Source organism: Argiope bruennichi, chromosome 3 (assembly GCF_947563725.1).
Source record: "Argiope bruennichi chromosome 3, qqArgBrue1.1, whole genome shotgun sequence".
Taxonomy (NCBI): domain Eukaryota; kingdom Metazoa; phylum Arthropoda; class Arachnida; order Araneae; family Araneidae; genus Argiope; species Argiope bruennichi.
The window spans coordinates 101,013,890-101,033,429 of NC_079153.1; positions in this window are offsets into that span (position 1 = coordinate 101,013,890).

The window sequence follows — 19,540 nt, forward strand, 5'->3', positions numbered from 1 at the left end:
CATATATATAATTTTATAGGGAATTCTATCAAGTTATAAGTTCCCAGACTCTTCACTGATGAAATACCGCTTTGTGTGTGTGTGTGTGTGTGTGTGTGTGTGTGTGTGTGTGTGTGTGTGTGTGTGTGTGTGTGTGTGTGTGTGTGTGTGTGTGTGTGTGTGTGTGTGTGTGTGTGTGTGTGTGTGTGTGTGTGTTAACGTTAGAACATGCACTCTATTGTTAGAAATTTTTTTATTTATCCATATTAATAACAAAATAAGAAATTTGTTAATAGTAATAAAAGAAAACGCTGCAGTTCCTCCAGTAAAAAAATCCAATCATACAGTTTGCTGAAATATCTGTCTCAGTCTACGACTTTAATTATTTTCGTTTATAATAGATATTTCATTTAAAACAAACAAAACCGTGGATTAATGAATGAAAAAATTACCATTTCGGCAGTGTTTTGTATTTTTCTTTTATTTTATACATGATGTTTTAATTTGCCGGCGCTACGAAAATCGATTTTTAAATACCATTTGATGATGTGCTAAGAAAGAAGAAAAGAACTTTTTTCCTGCTAATTAATACTTAGCAAAAAAGATCTTGTTTCGGTAATCTTTTGTTCATACTTCATCAATCCACTAGTTCATTAATAATAACTTGAGTGCAGAGTTGCTGAACTCGTGTACGGTGTCTTGATCACGAGCACAGTATAGAAAGAAACTTGTTTTAGAAAGATCTTTTTTTAAGCTCTTTCTCATTCTCTTAGGGGATGTCATATTGTATTTTTGATTAAAAACAAATTTTATTCCTTTGTTTTATGAACGTAACTAATTTTCCTGTCATAAATGGATCTATCGAGCTGGCTCAGCACGGGAACTGAAGAATTGGAAGCTCTTAATAGATACTTGTTCTTGATGAGTTCTCAAAAATTCTAATTATTTAAACGCCATTCTCTTTTAAATTTTAAATAATGTCTTTTATAAGATGAGACTTATGGCAGCTTAGCTTTTTTCTTGCTAATTTTGGTAATACAAATGTTCTTTTTTTAGGATTAGAAGATTTTCAAGTAGTTTTCAAGCAAGTGAATTTCGAATAATAGCTTTAAAATTTAAAAAAGGAAAAGAAATATTATGATTAGAATAATTAAAACTTCAGGATTTTTTTGTTCACTAACTTTTATTTGAGGTCATCGAACTATTCCATTATTTTACGACAGCAATTAAGCAATCATACTCGCCAGTTGTAACAATCTAGGTTGGTTGTTGGTTGGTTGGTTGTCTCGGTTTTTCTGACGCAAAAGTCATCTTTGGCCATGATGCTCCAAGCAAATGGTAAGAAAATAAAGCAGACAATAAAAGCTCATATTAAAATGCAAAAGCAAAAGGTATCAACATAGAAATGCCAAAATTAAATTGCTAAAATGTTAATAAATTTAAATGAAACACTAATGCGATAAAAGGGCTACGATGAAGCGATGTAAAAAGTTAAACATGAGCAGAAGTCAAAAAGTATTAAATACATGTTTAAAAGACAATTGTTTTTAAAAATTTGTTATGTTAACATGTTAACAGGTCATTTAAAAATATTTGTATGGTATGTTTCACCCACCAGGTCTTGTAATTTAAGAGAAGAGTAATAGAAAAAATTACGACGATGAGCTTTAAAATCAGGGCATTCAATTAAAATATGTTTAAAAGCAATATTACAAGTGGTACCCTTTCACCGAAGATGAGATGAGGAGTAGTATAGCGAGTGTGTCCTATACGGAATCGAGTCAATTTGACATCAACCTCTCGTATAGGGTAGTAAACAATCTAGGAGTCTCCATTTTCAGATCGCATGTTCGAAAACTCACTAGATTGAAGATCTGTCATTTATATGGCCTAGTACATGTTAAAGAAGAAATCAAACAGGCTTACGTTTGTGAGCCTGTTTGATCTCTAGATTGTGTAATTGGGATCTTTCATACTTATCCTCAATGGTATTAAATGATTTTTTTTTTCAAAATAGACCTCAAATGGCTTCAAACCAAGAATAAAATGTAAATATGTAATAATAATCTCTGATTATTTATTATATGAAACGGTATGATTCTGATGGTATAAAAGATAGAATGATGTTATACAAAAAGCTGCGGTATTAAATATAGCTTGATTTTTTTAGAAACTGAATCAAATATTTATACTTATCGAAATTCTATCTTTTAAAGTTTCAAATAAAGTAGTTCACTATTTGGAAACGAGCTGATTGAGAGTTTACGAGTTGTCCGTCAAGCAAAAGGCCATTGTCGATCAGTTACAACTGAAACTTCTCCAGGAAACCAAGAAGCTCTTAAATATACGATTTGAGATATATTTCTATCTCAGATATTAACTGAATGATTCAGGTTGATTTGACCGATAGACGATTCACATTCTTTTTGTATCATCATAAGTCCTTGACACTTAGACTAGATTATATACATATTAGTTTTAAACTCACCTTTGGTATTACCTAGGTGCTCCAAGTTGTTTTGGGCACTAGAACATCCCTTTGTATTACCATACGTCCTTGTTCTTTATACTATACCTAAGTGCGCCTAGGTTTCTTTTGCCAATAAAAAGCACACACTGCCTTTGTATCATCATAAGTCCTTGACACTTAGACTAGATTATATACGTATTAGTTTGAAGCTGAACTTTGGTATTATCTAGGTGCTTCAAATTGTTTTGGGCACTAGCACATTCCTTTGTATCACCATATGTCCTTGTCCTTTATACTATTCCCTTTATACTATACCGAAGTGTACCTAGGTTTCTTTTGCCAATAAAAAGCACACACTGCCTTTGTATCATCATAAACTGTTAACCAAACCAAAGTGCACCTCGATTATTATTTACATCAACCAACTTGATTTGATCAATGAAGGATTCCTACCCTCTTTTTATCCTCATAAATCTTTGACTCTTGGATTAGGTTATATATATTAGAGAAAATGCACTTCAACTACTATCTAGTACTTCAGGTTGCTTTGACTATTAAAATATTCCAACTTCCTATATATCATTACAAATCCTCAATTCTTATACTAATCTATATTACTATATTGATGTGCACTTCAGATATTATCTCGGTCCAGGTCTTCAGGTTTCTTTGATCAATAAATGATGCACACTCCCTTTTCATTATCATAAATTCTCAAATCTTGTCTATATATATTATACCGAAGGGCATCCGCCTCTAAGTTTACTTGTGTGCCCCAAGTTACTTTGACCATACAAAATTCCATCACTCTTTGTATTATCATAAAGCTTTAATTCACGCTAGACTGTATATATAAGACCAAGAGCTGCCGCTTCGCAATTATCCAGACAAAGAATTGGTGGTTAAAAATTTTCAATTATTTATACTTCTATCAATGATGAGAAGAGTGGAAAATTCTAAAGTCAGAATAAGGAGACAAATTAAAATGTATACGAATATCTTTGGGATATATTCAGAACTTTGAAGGATATTCAAATCTCTAATCCTAAACATCAAAGCATGATCATATTTTAGGCTTAATTCTCCTATCTTTATTCTAAAATTATAATTATACTAGCTGACCCGGCAAACATTGTTCTGTCATATAAATTATTTCTAGTGAATATTTTGGTTGTTAATTAAAAAATAACGAATGTATTGTAAGTGTGTGGGGGTGGGATCTATGACAGAAAGAGGAATGGAGCGCTGTAGACGATGATCGCCGATAAAAACAAAACCATTCATTTTCTCAATACAATTATTTAATTAACGTAACGGACATATACATTGTTTGATCTCTTAAAAGTTAAACATAAAGTGAAAAAAGTAATATATTTTTTATCCTAAAGTATAAAAATGCATCCAGTTTTTTTATAGACAGCAACTGTTCCATCGCCGATATCTAACAATTGGTCCGAGAATGTGTCAGCAGATGGATCTTGTAGCATTTGGATGCGTATGTTTATTTTTAGCTGGACTTTTTCAACATTTCGCGTTAATCACTCAGCGTACGTTGAACGTGGAATGACGGAACACCCTATTTACCTAGCGTTATTAAATATACTTTACGACCTATTCTCATACCTACCAAATACACATAAAAAATTTCATAAAAATCGGTCGAGCCGTTTCGGAGGAGTACGGACACAAACACCGTGACACGAGATTTTTATATATTAGATTAATTTTATGTGATTCACCTGTAATAACATGAAAGAATTGCATTCTCTAAAAAGTTATTTTTATGTCTCACCTCTCATACATACAAACACAGCAATTAAAACAATGTTGTAAAATGTGTCAAAAATATTTTTAATTGTCGAAATTAAAGGGAGCAATTGTATTAAGATAAAATTGGTGTCACTAAAATATTCCTTTTTTTTATTTTAAAAAAATCAGATAATGTACCAGCCTATCAACCTTAGCATTCTTTTAACATTTAGCAATTAACTCTTTTTAGATAACATTTTCATTTTAACCGTTGATTATTTTCAATATTTTGTTATTTGAACAAAGACTTTAATTTCCGTCTCCAGCATGTGATCAAACTTGAGCCTGTATCCAAAGCTTAAGAGTTTCTGAAATAGAAGTATTCGAATATGTATAGCTTATTTCATGCACTGTTTCAAACCGGAACTACATCGGAAAATTATTCATTAGGTAATACCTTAAGAAGATATTGCTTTTTCTTGCGATGCTGTCCCAAAACAGCTCGAAAATTATGAATCTGGATACCAGAGCGTGAAGAATGGAGCTATCAAAAGTCACCGGGGAAAGTTGGAAAGACTTGCAGCGAACCTGAACTGTTATCGGGATGAAATATGGTCACGCCATTGTTCATTTAGCTTTATTATGTTTCGTGAGAGATTTGGATGGGGCACTCGAGAGTATGGTTTTGCATGCTGAAGTTTTATCATTCAGCTTAAAAGCTTTGTATTTATAAAGAACAAACATTTTTAGAACACAAATTTTGAAAAGATATGATTAAAAATGCTAAAAATATAACTAAATAAAGTTATCTTCTATCTCTTTGGTGAAATGTAACATTTTATCTTCGAATATATGAATAAATATGTTGCGGGTACATTCTAAAAACATTATTTTTTTTTCATTACATAATAGTTCATGCAATGAAAATTCTCTTTTAAGTTAAAGAAACTTCATTGATAACAAAGTGGTATATTAATAAATATCTTTATAATCTTTTCTGGAGGAAAATTATACTTCTTGGAATAATTCATTTAATAGAAATCAATAATCAAATAATTTATAATAAGCAGAAAATCATTAAAATATGAAGACAAAATATTTTTTTACATAAGAACCAAGCAAAATTTAAAGAAGGGAAGGAAGGTATAAATTAGAGATAGCCTCATGCTTGTCCATGTCAAAAGACAAGATGTGTTTTTTTTTTAGTTCTACAGCCAGAAATTCTCTATATTTATTTTTCTTCCATTTATATGTCCTTTCAATATACTAATTAATAATTTTTTAATGATTCGGAGCTTTAAGTGCAATCAATTTAAGAGTTCTCTCAAATTTATATGGCATTTCGTGAAACACAATAGGTTTTTACAAAATAAACTGAGTTAAAAAAAAAGAGTTCGATAAAAAATAATTTTTGTTTAATTACGTAATATCTGAAAGTTAATCTTGACATATGTTTAAGGAATTAACATATTTTTAATTAATATCGGAGCCACAACTCTGTAACACCATATAATAGAAGAGCCTTTAACTAGTTCTATATCATTAGAAATGAACCATTATCAAAGAAAGTTCCAAAAAATTTTTAAATTTTTAACGGTTCTTTACTTATCTCTCTCCCTCTCTCTCTCTCTCTCTCTCTCTCTCTCTCTCTCTCTCTCTGTATATATATATGTGTGTGTGTGTGTGTGTGTGTGTGTGTGTGTGTGTGTGTGTGTGTGTGTGTGTGTGTGTGTGTGTGTGTGTGTGTATTAAAGAAAACATTGCACAATTACGTAAGCCATAGACTTTGTGCATGGAGATAAAATTAAAGAAGTCAAACCGTAATTTCTTTTTTAGATTTTTGTACAGTTACAAATAGCAAACGAGTGCATAAATATTCATCATTCATATGAATAGGGTATTCATCATATGCGAATGCAATGAATACTTTACATTGTTCCTTCAAATTCGGTAAGGATTTTGAACTGTAATGCAAGTAGTGCATTCATCACTTTAATTGACATCTTCCAGATAGATCTTCATTCATACTTTTGCCGCATTTGTTATCGTACTGAAAAACAAAAGATTTTGCTCTTAAATTTATATTTTTGCTTACCTATTCAGGAATCAGGTAATTTCACTCTATTATTTTTTAGCTAACTGCATTTTTTTTTTTTTTTTTTTTTTTTTTGTTATTTCTGGGAAAGTTATAGGCAATAAAGCTCAACGCTGTTTCATACCCAGCATGTAAAACTTTGTAACGTACTTGCTGCCCATTCATACATTTATTGCCTTATTCTTTTCTGCCTCTACCTTTTTTCCGCCATTCCATGCTGCACAGTCGCTTGAACATAGATATTACAGAATCGCTTAAGCGCTCTAATGAACCTTTTACAGAAAGTTCTTAAAACATCAAATTAAATGCGTGACATGATATGGTCGACACAGCTAGTTCATCTTCCTGCAACTTTTTAATGCCATAGACAAAGAAAAATTAAGAGTATCTAATTCTATAAATGAATAGATATTTATTTCCACATGCATTGTTTAATTGTTAAATATTAATTGCTATATTTTTTGCCAGGTAAACTATCTATTAGATGCAATATCTTCTTGACTATATATTTGAAGATATTAGGAACAGCTGAGAGATGAAGATGTCATTCCTCAACTTTGACAGTATATGACGGTGGTATAATAATCATTATATAACAGACGGGCCGCGGTGGCCTGGTGGTAAGGTCTCGGCTTCGGAACTGGAGGGTCGCAGGTTCGTGACCCGATTCCACCGAAGAACCGTCGTGTAAGTGGGTCTGTTGCACGTTAAATCTGTCATGTCCAAACGTCCTCCCGCTGGTGTGGTGTGGTGTGGAGAGGGGGGTGCCGGCTCAGGTGTCGTCCTCGTCATCTGACCGCGGTTCAAAATTACTAGGTTCAAAAATCCGTCCCAAAATAGCCCTAGCGTTGCTTCAAATGGGACGTTAATATAACTAAACCAAACCATTATATAATAGACCAGATTTTGACTCCACGTATAATGAAGTTCAAAGTCGGAATTTCGATTCAAATAATCAACTGTCTCCAAAAATTAATCATATCAAAATTTTCTATGGAATACCTTTGAAAGGTAAGTTTTATGATAATATTATTCCACCATTGTTTCAGATCTTCCTGTCGAGTCCTTTTTCATTTTGAAATGAGAATTTTTTAATGATTGAAATCAACGAATCCAAATAAACTTTTTATGCACAGTTTGATTTAACAGACTGCATTGTTTTTAAATAATTACAGTAAAATGGAATTAACTAAAACCGGTTTCAAATAAAATTTACTTCTATTTGAACCCAGTTATAGAATTTACTTCTTTTAAAACTTACTTTCTATTACTATTTTATTAATCTGACTTATTCTATAATTATTTTATTATTCAAAAACAGCAAAAACATATTTGAGATTACTCCCAAACATGTCCAATAATAGAAATATATCTCAAAGTTTAAATTACAATAAACTAATTGAATGCGTTTTACATATAGCAGATTATAGTCTGTGTCTGTTTTTCAAATAGGAAATGTGAGAACTGCTAAGAAAAGTCAAAGTCTAGAGATTTTCTGTGGCATGTTTAGGATAATTTAAGTTTAAACTTTCAGTTGATTTAAAAATAAATACTTGGATATTCAAGTAAAAGTCATCATTTAAATTTCAGAATATTATTCTCAAGACTTCTTTTCTTATTATATATTTCTAAATCATTTGTAGGTTAATGTAGTTTTCAATCAAGTTTTCTATTGACTGACTTATTAGTCAAAGACCGACAAAAATTTTATTTGAAAATTTAGATTAGGTTAAAAAGTTTTGGAATTTTTACTCATATCTTTAAAATTACTTTTGGATTTAAATTTCTTAGCTTTTTATACTCGAAATAACGAAATCAACTCTCTTGACTGCGAACTGCTACTAAATATTTTGATATTTTATTCTGTCGAAATATTTATAACTGAAAAATTTCTTTTATAAATAATATATTGAAACCAATAAAAAAATATCTGGTCTTGAAAGATATAAATAAAGCTGATGTTCATGGGCCTTTAGAGAGCAATCCAATCCCACTTAAAGAGAGCAATCCAATCCTACTTAAAACTTTTGATATATAATGTGATTAAATATTAACTCAAAGCATTTTCACAAAAATCAACATTAAATATTATCATTAATAAATTTACAAAGGCTGTTATTATTAAATCCAAATGAAATCTTTTTTTTTCCCCTAATTGTGAGTGTATTTTTTAAGTGTAATATAAAGATGATAAAAATTCTATAGCAAAGTAATGGATTTGTTTCTTTTTTTAATTAAAAAAATTTATTAGCTATATTTTATTTTTCTTCTTTTTTTTAATAATTTTGTCTTTCAATATTTTCAAAGTACAAAATTTATCTACGCATTAGTAGTATAAATTAGCTCCAAACGGAAGATAAAATAATTGTTTGTGCTGCCATCTAGGGTTAGAGTTTTTCACTAATTTTTACAAAGCTCTTTAAACGATTTTTAAAATACTATTATACACTCTATCTTTAATAACACTCTTTTCTCTTAAAAAAGTTCTTATCTATTTGCCATTTTTATTTGTTTCCCATATACATCTGAAGCTAAAAATTTATTACATTAGATAAAATATTTAATTGAAATAAAAATTTCGTGAAAAATATAATGAAACTTTTCTAAATGGAAACAAATAAACTTCGTCAATTCCATCTGAATATTTTGCAAGAGCAAATCAAATATGTAGTTTAACAACCTAGATTCTTATTTTTTGATGGTGCAAAAAATTTCATCATGCAAAATTATTCTATCTCATATGAAAGCACATAAATAAAATAGATCAAAAAGAAAGATTTTTTTTAAAAACCATGGACGAATCTTTCTCATGATTTACTTTAAATAACATTTAAAAATTATAATATGGTACCACTAAAATCTTTAATGCATTTGGATTGTCAGGGAAAAAATCTGAAAGTGTCCTTTTAAAATTTGTTACAAAAATCTTAAAATTCACTAAGCATATATTGTTTAAAAACTCCATTTACTGACATATCTCTTGTCAGACTTTTCCTACATCATTTTTATAAACATGATAAGAAATTTTTATAATGTTCCTTTAAAAATATTCACCATATTCCTTTCTTTGCCAAGTTTAATTTATGACATTCATTTAAAAAGAGAGAGAGAAAAAAATATTAGCTCCTCTTTTCTCTAAACCTTTTCATCTTATAAAGTGGATTTTTTTAATGCACATAACTTTTTATCTAAAAGTAATTAAAAATATCTTTAGAAAATTATTTATTTGCTAGCAGTAACAAATATAACAAAAAATAAATATTTATTTTTAATTTTAAGAGTTTTTTTGCCATTTTTATCCAATATAATGGCATCTATATATCACCTCAATCATATGCTATAAAACTTAATGTAGAATAATATATAACATTTAACTGCACTTTGTCTTTTCTTCATTAAATTTTAATTTTCTAACATTTAATTGTCTTTTCTTCCTGCAAGAACCACATAAATATTAATTCATTCCTACATATAGCTTTTTCCGTACTTGTATTGTAACGACCGCGTAAAATCAACAAGTATAATTCCTCACTCTCAGATGATAACATGTCGTGTCCAAAAAAACCATCTCTATTTGCAGAAGCAAAACCCAAAACATTATCATTACTATATTTTTACGACAATAACACAGCGTTCAGAATATCGAACAGTAACATGGAGATATAACCCAAAAAAAAGTGCAAGCAATATTAAAAGTATTCTATTTTTAAGATGTTGGACAATATTTTGAACATCAAACAACATTTGGAGATATCGTGCAAAATCATGAGATTATAGAGATCACAGTTTTCAAGAAACGCCGTATCTGTATACAAGAAAACTTAATCTGAAATGAACAAGCATAAAGCATAATATTTAGAGGAGCAACAAATCATTCAAAAATCAAAATAATCATTTTATAAGTTGCCTTTGAGCAAATTAATGTATCAATCCCAATTACTATGAAAGCAGATCGAATTGCTTCTTTCCCTCACGCCGCTTACAGATTTGTAAACAAATTGCAACTAAACCAGGTTCAAATCATCATTCTAAGAGCTCACAATCATATTTTGAGATACAAAGTCATAATTTCAATCAGTTACCCCTTTATATATTGTTCTTCACGCATGTTCCGATGTTTTCCACAATTCGAAGAAAATTTCTTTGTAACTGGATGTTTTTATAAACACTATTTTCTTGAAAACTAGAGTTATCGTTGTCTAGAGAGTGGGGAATCGTAGTATGTTTAATTTATTTGTTATTAATGATTAACTTATTTTTATTGGAAACTTTTTAAATAAATTTTTTTAATTCTAAAAATTTGTACCGTAAAAATGAGTTTAAAGTTAAAGAACTAGAGTTGCGAGCTAAGATTATTTTCTCTTGCCTGTTTATACTTTTTATATAAAGAACTATGAAGATCCCTAACTTTCTAATATTAGCTTGATAAATACGTAGAAAACGTTTTAGAGACATATTTGTTTATTATTACTTAGGTCCAATGTTTGATGACAATGACCAATATTTCATCGTTCTAACTGACTAATGTTTGGTAAGATGACTAATGTTTCTTTTTTCTGACTAAGCAGTGTTTTTATTTCTTTTTAAACTATTTTGATCAATGTCCACAAAACGATCGTGTTTTGCTCTTAATTTTTCCTTTTGTTTTCTACTTCATTCATTTCACCTTATTATGAAATGCATCACCTTCCAGATTTGATATTCATACAACTTCTTTCAGGCATTTATATTTTTTTTTCTTTTCATTTCTGCGAATTGCAGCACTTTAATTCTTTATAGATGCACAGCAAAAAAAACTAAACCTTCAAAAACACTAAAATTTAAAACAAAAAAAACTTTTACTACCATATGGGAAAATTGCACATTCTTCCAATCAATAAATCATTTTTTATCTCAATACTTAGGAATATATTGCAATTCGAAAGAAATATTCACTAGAAAATTGATGATTTTATTAGAAAGGCAGTAAAGCTATACAATCATTATGTAATTTTCTCGTGTGTCACAATTAATTATAGAAACCAAAAGAGAAAAACGAAGCAGCTGGCTTCTATTTTGCTAAGACAGACGGAAAACTAGATGACAATATGCATATGGCAACTGTCTGATACAAAAACTATGTGGCAAACAAACAAAACGCCCATACGTCTCTGCTGTCCACCGTTAGACGGAATTCGCTAATGACTGCTCAGCAATTGATTTGCGTGACTACCCAAAAAGATGTGAAGAACACACGAATTCTTCCCGTATTATTGGATATTCGATTAGGCTTGCTGATTATTGTGCATCAAAGAATGAAAGAAAGCACGTTCAGACGACAAATAATTCTGAGGAAGGCAGCACCAGATAATGAGAATATTTTTTCCTTTCTCGTATAAAAAGAGGAAGTACTGTAATCATCACAAAATTTGGCCTCGAGATTTTCACGTTCAGACTTACCCAAATCCGAAAAAAAAAACATATTTTTGGAATTATATCGGTTTCATGAACACAATAACTCATGTATTGAGCTAGCGTGATGAAGCTTGGTATATTGTCGTATCGTCGAATTTATGGATTTCTAAGAAAATTTGGAAAAGATCTATTGAAATGAAATTTGTCTATGAATATGATCTGTCCCTATGAATGTGAGTATCCTCTAAGAGAGAGTAAAGAGCTATATGAGTGAAATTTGGCACACAGTTTTATATTTGTAAACGTATATTAAATTTTGGTTAAAATTTGTCAAATAGAGAACCATTTGCTGTTTTGTATATTCCCATACAAGTAAGCACAATAACTCAAAAATGCAATGATGATGTCGCGTCCGCGTTAACACGGAAAGGGGGTGCAGTAGCTTCTGAGGGTAAAGACCCCTGAGCACCCGAGGGCAGAAGTCTGACTTCTAGCTCATATAAAGATGAAACTCACACATTCGCTTGCACAACACCTTTTTACAGGGGGGAACAGTCACACACCTCACAGATAGAACACAGATGAAGAACAACCATGCCCGAACCGGGACTCGAACCCAGGACGCCCAGATCACGGGGAAGAATCATAGGAAGACTACCCCTATGCCAGGACGTCGGTACTCAAAAATGCAATAATGCAAATAAATAAAATCTGGTATGCAATCTTGTAGCCAATACTGCAAACATATTTCCAATACTTGAAAAGATAGATGTCTAAAATCTATACTCAATTCTCTTCATTACAAAGCACAAAACGCTTCGTATTGTGTCACTGCACGTGCAAGATGGTGTGCATTTGATGTGCATACGTTGATGAGCATTTGTGAACTGTCACGGCCTTCAAGAATTTGCAATCAACCTTCTTACATTATCTCATCTCTGCTACGTGTTCTAGTGATGTTGATGAGAATAAAAGGAGAACAGAGAAAGGTGCTGCATTGTCTAAGTACAAAATATCAAGGAAGAACTATTGTTCTAACAGTTTGTGGTGAAAGCTTATAAGCCAGTTAACAGCTACGCTACACGACCAATTGCTTTTGTATCGTGGTCATGTTACTGGGCTGCGAACCACAAGGTCCCAGGTTCTATCCTCGCTCATTCCAATCCGCTACAAGTTTTTAGAACGATTGAGCACCTTTAGTCTCTAGTATATTATGATTAATCTCAATATTTCAGACTTTCAATCTGCAAATAAAAGTGTTGGAACTAGGTCTGTCTAATATCATGGTAACTCAAGAGTATAACTAATTAGAGGGTTACATTCTGCATATGACCTTAACATTAAAATTGCAGATTTCTATCAGATTTTGTACTAAATCCCTTTGTGAACAGTGTGTCCTTCCATATACTTACCAAAACGATTTCTAGAATTCGTGAAGAGTTTGATAACCGAAATTTAAATAGACTTAAGAGTTAAATTACTGTAATTGTTTAATCAATGAAACTGCTGCTGATTTATATCAAATTTCAACTAATAGTAACCTATGATTTAACAGTAAGGACTTTAAGAACTACAGAGTGGCGAAAGTATATACGTTATGCAATGTCTCTTCCTATACTATCCTAAATATGATACAGCCGATTTAGTTTCGAAGACAGACTGGCGAACAAGTGATAAATTCTGTAGACAAAATAAATAGTTTGCCTTAACTTCAATTAAAAAAAATTCGTTTGCTGCAGCTCCCGGATAAATTCTCACATAAAGTTCAAACACCCTCATTTCTATAGAATTATGGAATCAAAATGCTGTATTAAAACATGTAGTGATGTTCGGACATTCAGCATAACGATTCCTTACATCTAAATTTCGCTTCCATTAAAGTAGTAGCTTTCTTTATACTGGAGAAGTGATAGTAGGGCGTAGGTTTTCCAGGCAAAGAATGGACTGGATTTTGACTTAACCATGAGAAAGTCATGACACCAATTTTGTATATTAAGACATCCCCACAAAAATAGAAAATTTACTTTATCTATAGTAAGTAAACTAGTTTCAAAAAAGACAAAACTAAACTAAATAAATCCCTGATACACGGCGAATCCTAGTTGGACTTTTATTTTGAAACAGGAAACGGCAGTACCGAAGCCAAGATTACATCACTAGATCATAGCGGTTATAACTACAAATAAAAAAAAATCATTATTTTCGTGAATTGAATCTTATGGGGATTGGAATGTGCATGTTAGGTGTCGGACTCCAATCACAATACTTTCTTATTACAAAAATAAATTTATTTTTTTAACATTAAAATTCAACAACACATTTTATATCCTTCGAGCTGAGCCTGATTGCCTGTTGGCGATTAGAGTGACGAGTGTATCGTACGAATTCGTTTACGATTAAGATTACGATGCAAGAGATTAGGATCGGTCCATAGGTTACAACTATTTGTATTCATCACAAGACAAGATTTTTTTAATTCTGAAATAAATATTTAACCACTCAACCAATATAGTCTCACTAAATATATTAGTATAGTTCAGCAGAAGCTTTCAATCAAATTATCGGGGGGGGGGGGGTAATGTAATTTTTGTTAATTTCTCTAATGTCCAACTTCATTTTTTTAATCTTGACCTCATTTTTACTTGAAGTCATGTTACACAAGCTAATTGAATGAGAAACAACATTTTCCTAATTTTCTACGAATACTGAAAGTTTTATTTTTAGCTAGTTGCTAAATATTGTCTAATAATTTATATTACTTTCCATACATGATAAAATTATCCAAGAGTTTTCCATCTATCTCTTTACATTTCTGGGTCCGAATCTTAATATGTGGCCTTACTATAATTTTCTTCAATAACCTTGACTACTAAGCGTCTATAGGGTCAAAATCTTTGGAAGAAGAGAACTTGAACATCTTACGCAGCATCATTTGTTAAGGTGGGTTCACACGAGGTCAACTATTGCGCGCAATAGAAGGTCTCGCCTAGATCAAGAAAATCACATGACTGCAACTGAACAATGGCAAATGGTTGTTCCGTGTCGGGACAACCATTTGCCATTGTCCCATCGACGTTGTCTCAGCTGTTCACACGGGGACAATACAGGGACAACAGCAGAGAGACAACAATTGCGCGCAACTGTTTGCCTCGTGTGAACCCACCTTTAGTTTTAACTTTTTTTCAATATCTTCATAGTTTTGGAAATGAAAATTGTATGTGAATTTCGATCCATTTCTTTTGTAGAAATCGATTATATTTACAAACTTTGGATAGTAATGAGGTAAATTGATCTGCTTGTTAATATTTAATTAAATTTTGTAATAAATATTTTGTTTATGAAATATTTTTCAATTCTTAAATAATACAATTTTATATTTTCAGTTAAACTATCTACCCTCAATATTCTCTTCACTCACGAAAATATTTAATTTACTAATTAAATAGCATATGTTATATGACAGTTTATTATTCAGTACATTTAGGAATGTAAAAGGCATCAGAGTATTTTAATTTTGATTTAATTTACTATTTCGATTTAATTACAAATTTTTCTTATCAAATTTTATAATTCAATGTATGAGTTTGACAATAATTGTAATCGAAGCAGTTGATTAAAAAGTTTTAACAAAATAAATTTAAGATTATGATGACTCCAAATGTTCTTAAAATTACCTAGCTAATTATACAATCAGAAAATTGCAATTTTGGAAGATTATTTTCGATTTATAGGGGAAAGCTAGTTTATTTGAATCAGGTTTCAAAAATAAGATGTGGAAAGGCATTTGTAATTTAAATCTAATTTATCGAAGAAGTATTTTAAAGATATTTGTGCTTCTTAATTAGTAAAGAAAATAAGGACAAATGTAAAATTAATAAACAAAGATAATGCATATAACTTAAATCCTACATATTTGTTTGTTGTATTCTAAGTACTTCTCTCTATAAAAATAAACATAGTAATTCTTGCATCTTTACAACTTATAATGCATCGAATTATTTGAAATTTGAATTATTTCCATCATTTAAAAGAGACTGAAACATGCTGAACATATTTGTCTATTTAGTTCTAGTACAAAAATAGAATTTTCAAAATAAATATTTCCGTTAATCATCTAATTCTGAGTATATCTCTAATATAAGAAAAAGTAAAATTGTGTTTTCTCAGTTTATTTAAAATAGCAAAGAAAAATACTGCATTTTATATAATTTTTTCCAATCTTATATAGATTTAAAGGTGCACAAAATATAATTTTTGTTCGAGAATAATATTTGTAACAATATATTAAAACTTTTAGAAGTATATTTTTTACGAAATATTCATAGAGCATGTATTAATAAATTCCGTAAATAAAATTTTAGTTAGTTTGAAACAAATATTTAAAATACCCCTCCCCACCCAAAAAAAATGTTCATTAAAATCCTGAAAATTTTAAATCCCCCAGTTCAGTAAATAAATTTAATATCAAACGGTTGTAAGAATAAAGGCTCATTTCATCACTTAGATAGCTAAATAATAAAATTTTAAACTATTGAATTCCCAAAAATGTGCATTTATTTAGATGACTCGTTCGATCTGGAACATTGCTTTAATTCGTCTAAGAACGTGTAGCACATAAATTATTGAAGCTTGCTAAACTTGTTCTTGTATTTTAAATCAATTACTATTTTCACTTCATTACAATTTTTATCCAAAATTTTGTAATTCGTTGCATTCTTTTACAAGTTTTTGAAAAAAAATTGTGGAAAAATCCTTTTTTAAATCAATAGAACTATGTGAAGTAGGCGAGATTGTAAAATTTTTCAATACATTTCTATAATATTTATCTCAAAGTTAATAAAGAATCTTACCTTATTATCTTTATTAATCTTTCTTCATTATTATTCTAATCTTATTATCTTTCTTAATTATCTTTCTAATCAAATTCTAAACCCTAACCTTTTGCTGAGTAATACCCAAACTAGTATTCTACTAGGTAATTTTAAGAAAGAGCTTAAATGTTTAAATGTAAGTTCTCAAGAGTTGGAGATTTTAAAGCCTAGATGTTGAAAGACTAATTTAAACCTACTTTGAAAATTTTAACCGATTTAAAAATATTTTGCTTCTGTTGGAAATTGATGCTTCAATGCTTTAAATTAACATAGATTAAAAACATTGAAATATTAACTTCCATCATCTAATTGCAAAAAAGCGATATCTTTTTCTTGCTCTAGATTTATTATGACATTTTTAAAGTTTTGTTATCTTTTTGTTATATAAAACTGCATATTCGGGATTTTGATCTTCGCACTTTTTTACTTTTCAGCTCTGATGGAAAACATAATGGACAATGCATTAAAATATGTGACATTTGCATCTTTTTAAACCCTTTTTAAACTTGTATGGAACTTAAAATCATTCTGGTAATTCTTAAAAACATTCATTCTTCAACCTTCAAAGAAAACAGCCATACTTCAAGTTACTTTCATATCAAGAACTTTTCATTTTTTTTTTTTTTTTTTTATGATTTTCGAAAGTAAATTTTAACATTTAAAAGTATCAAAGAATTAAATAAATTTTCGTGGCCAACATTCACATTTTCTCTGCTTAAAATGTTCACGAACACTGGATAGAATAGAAATATACTTGGTTTTCTTTAATTCTTTTGTCAATAATTGTTCCATTTTTTCATTAATTAAAACCAAGATTTCCATACTTTTTCGATTCTTGAAAATCTTGATAAATCTAGATTGTTTACCAAATATTTTTGCAAAATATTCAATTTTGCATAATTTGTAACAACTTTTTTTGTTACATAAAAACTTATTCAATAGGTTTAAATAAAAATGGTAGTCAATTGATCATTCATATTTCCTCAGATTCTGCAAATAAATTAATCTCCGTTACTTTATAAAGACAACTTCCAAAATCACAGCTTCGCATAGATTAGAAACAACAAATGGAAGTTAAATTCTGAACTTTAGTATTTTGAAGAGGATATTAACTTTTACTGAGAAATAAAAGTTACTTCATTCCCTCTTCTATATTTTATTTTAATGACTTACAAAATAACTCGGGTTAACTACTGTAGCTAAATAGAAATAGTACCTCTAACAGCATAAATGGATGGATCTTAAATCCATTCAGAAGTCTTATTATTATTTTGAAAGTATGTATCCCGATATATGTCATAAGTATTTTGCAAGATGCTTTGACCTATGAAAATAAATAAAAAATTTGAAGCTTTCTAAAATTCCGTGGCACACACTTTAAAAACCATTGGTTTATGTGAATATTTTGTCTTGTACCCTGCTCAAATAAGCAATAATTGCTCCATAAATGCATCTAACATTGAAAACGCATTTTGTTCTTCAAATTATATGTTGATTTATTTTGAATCTTAAATAGATTTTACAAAACTCTTCTAAAATCATCGAATTAAATTTAAATCTATTAGAAAAGATTTTCATTTAGCCGTATATTTCACTTAAACTAATTCAGACGAATTCTTAAAACCATTTTCCTTAAATTCTATAGTTTTCTCATATATGTTTTGTGTAACTAGAGAAGCGTGGTTTCATTTAGGATTAAGCATCACTTCATCTTCATTGCTATATATAATATTAATTTTATTATCCCCCATTCTGATTTTATTTTTTAAAAATTCAATATGATTGTTCATCTGGAATGGTAAATGCTGATTTTACGGTGATTAAATACCTGTGTGAAATTAGAAAATTGAACTATTAGTGTATATATTTGAACTATGCAGCAATGCTCCAAATTTATCCCTTGCCGTTATCTCTTGCTGTCGGCAATGTTATTCCGAAACAAATTTTAATAGTGAAAATATCACTTTGTATCTAAAAAACACCTATGAATAAGATTATTACAAACTGTCACATTTTCTAAATTTAAGCCAAACACTTTTTGGTATATGCTTGACGGTGCTTCATTAAAAAAATTTATTGTATAGAATTTTTATAAATGACAACTATAATGAATTTCACCAAATGCCTCCGATTTTGTAAAGACTTAATGCTGTGAATTCAGTTTATTAAAGTTTGAAACTTACTTTTGATCATATTTCACTCTTAAATGCTTTTCAAGGTATTCTTAGTATGTGCTGTATTAAGATTTCTTGTAATTCAGAATGCAAAGAAACAATTATTATCTACGTTCAGTGAGCTATTAAATTCTAATTTCAATATGGCAGAAATCTTTCTTTGCTTATAAAATACCAAAGGAGATTATTTATTACAATTGCTAAAACTTTAAAATTCCAGCCGTTATAGTATGCTCAAAATTCTAAATGTTAGTCCAATTCCTTAATTTTCTGTAAATATTTGTTAAAAGAAAATGATTTTATTTTTATATCAAAGGGATTCAACAAGACTCTCTTTATCTTTACTTTTTAATTAAAGGATTTATGATAGGCTGAACCGGTCAGTCTCTCTGAAGTCCTTCAAAATTTCAACTCTTCTGATTATCATGGTAATTAATGTTTATTGGATAAGTGTGATGCTCAAATGCAGTAACAACTTACGAGGACTGGAAATGCATAGCTTGTTTATGAATTAAATACAGTTATTTCAAGGTAAATATCAAATGTAGGAGATGAAAACGTAATTTATATACATACTATATATAAATTCAATAACTCGTGATTATTTTCCATTTAAAGCTACTATATATCCTTGCCGTTAATTTCATTTAAATTTAAAATAATATTATTAATTATAATTTCTTCCATTATTCATTATAATAAATTTTTATCATTTTTTTCTTTTTCAATATATTTAACTTTCCTTACCTTCTGTATAAATTATAGCGCTTACCTATTGGGAATGTTGCTTTAACAGAGTGGAGACCTA